The sequence below is a fragment of the Nycticebus coucang genome, chromosome 16 (genome assembly GCF_027406575.1).
Source record: "Nycticebus coucang isolate mNycCou1 chromosome 16, mNycCou1.pri, whole genome shotgun sequence".
NCBI classification, from domain to species: domain Eukaryota; kingdom Metazoa; phylum Chordata; class Mammalia; order Primates; family Lorisidae; genus Nycticebus; species Nycticebus coucang.
The window spans coordinates 61,901,375-61,903,576 of NC_069795.1; the positions used below are offsets into that span (position 1 = coordinate 61,901,375).

The window sequence follows — 2,202 nt, forward strand, 5'->3', positions numbered from 1 at the left end:
TTTTATGGGTGTCTGATTAAAAGGCAGAGAAGTACTGGTTAAGAAATTCTTAAATTACTTTCTTCTATTTGGTAATGGAGTAAAAACAATTTTTCTAGCACACTAATGCATTTCTCAGTTTTAGCGAATATTTTCCAATCAGGGCCTCAAATATTCTAACCCCGTATGTAGTTACTCATAATCTTCTATGGAAGAAAAGGTTAAGTTTCAAGTTTACTCTTCTAAAAGACACAAGGACTAACCTGGATTCAGCTTTATCCACAGGCTCTTGTTACCAGTGAAATGGGAGACAGAGCAGGTCACAGCAGTCACATTGGGGTCCTCCCAGGTGCATGTACTCTGGACAGTCACTGTGCCATTGGCATAATATTCTTCCTTAGTGTCACAATCATCCCTCTCTGGAGTCCAGGAGATGTGTGCAGCTGGCTTCCCTGCTACTGCCTTGCACACCACAGTTCTATTCCTACTTAGAAACAGGGTCACTTCAGGGGGAACTGCAGAGATGTAAGGAAAAATGCTTCAGTCTTAACGTAAGGGATATGGAATCTGGAGAGACATTTGTTTTAGTCGCAAATGTAGTGACGTGAAATACCACAGTATGTGGTGTTCCTTACCTAATACTTGGAGGTGATATCCATCCAGGAAATTCCCATCAACTGAAGTTCTTGTACACTTGTAATACCCATCATGAGAGACGGCCACTGGACCAATTTGAAGGTCAGGATTCTTCTCAGGTCTGAAGACCCATATTATTCTGTCATCAGTACAGTTGATATCCTGGTCTCATCTGTGTCACTCCTATACACTTTTGTACAGGAAGGCTTGTCTCTGAGGATTATTTCCCATATTGTTACCATTCTTGTCAATGGGGTACGAGGGCAGCGGAGCACAGCCATGGTATCCATCACCACAGGCACTGAAATGTTAACTGAACATATATACACACACCAAAGGAGAAGGATAAAAGAAAATCTTGATAAAGAACTTCATGTGTTAAATTTATCAACAGCATATGACATGAACTTGTACTACATACTAACTTTACTTGTGATAATATTCCAGAAGTATTACACTTACATAAGAAATTAACATTTAAAACTATAGTGTATTAAACCCAATTGAGAAATTTAAAAAATTTCTCCTGTATTATGCACTATTAGAAAACCAGTATATATCAAGAAGCATTTTGAAACTACTTCAGGATTTTTAATATCTAATAGCAACAAAACAAGAAAAAAGATTTAAACGGGAAAGGTAATATTTATATCTATCACACAATTCATGAAATAATTAGTAGTGTGCTTGTTTTCTCCTAAGGTTTGAGCACAAAAATATCAGTAACATCAGAACTAAATGTCTTTCCCTATGGTTATTTCAGACAAACATAAATGTGGGAAGTATACGTTTCTTTCATTAAAAGTAAATAACATGACATTCAGGAGGAGCTAGCTGGATATTTTAGAATTTATTTTTTATTTAAAAAAAATCACAAAATTAAGAATATCCACAGATCTTTTATAACATCTGTAATTTCACCAGGTAAGACATTATACAAAAATGAAAAATGATAGCCAGGTGCAGTGGCTCACACCTATAATCCTAGCACTCTGGGAGGCTGAAGCTGGAGGATCACTTGAGGTCATGAGTTCAAGACCAGCCTGAGCAAGAGCAAGACCTGTTTCTACTAAATATAGAATAACTAGCCAGGCATTGTGGCAAGTGACCATAGTCCCAACTACTTGGGAGACTGAGGCAAAAAGATCACTTGAGCCCAGGAGTTTGAGGTTTCCGTTTAGACTGATGCCACAGCACTCTACCCAGGGTGACAAAGAAAGACTCTGTCTCAAAAAAAAAAAAAAGAAAGAAAAAAGAAAAGAAAAATGAAAACTGATGATACACATTGATGAGATGCTTAGAAATAGCCAAACTGCAACAACAACAAAAAATAGCTGGGCATTGTGGCAGGCGCCTGTAGTCCCAGCTACTGGGGAGGCTGAGGCAAGAGAATCGCCTAAACCCAAGAGTTGGAGGTTGCTGTGAGCTGTGATGTCATGGCACTCTCTACCAAGGGTGATAAAGTGAGATTCTGTCTCTAGAAAAAAAAAAAAAAAGAAATATTTATTTCTGGTGAAAAAATAGTTTAGACCATAATTGAAAAACAATACCAGATTTGTTTTCCTCTAGATGTTTTCCACAAAAAAG

The 2,202-nt window shown here is 37.6% G+C and overlaps 1 pseudogene; it reads right to left on the minus strand.

Annotated features, from left to right (window-relative positions):
• Positions 1 to 237: 237 nt before the first annotated feature.
• On the minus strand, positions 238 to 896 carry LOC128567448 (cell surface glycoprotein CD200 receptor 1-like; annotated as a pseudogene).
• Positions 897 to 2,202: the final 1,306 nt, after the last annotated feature.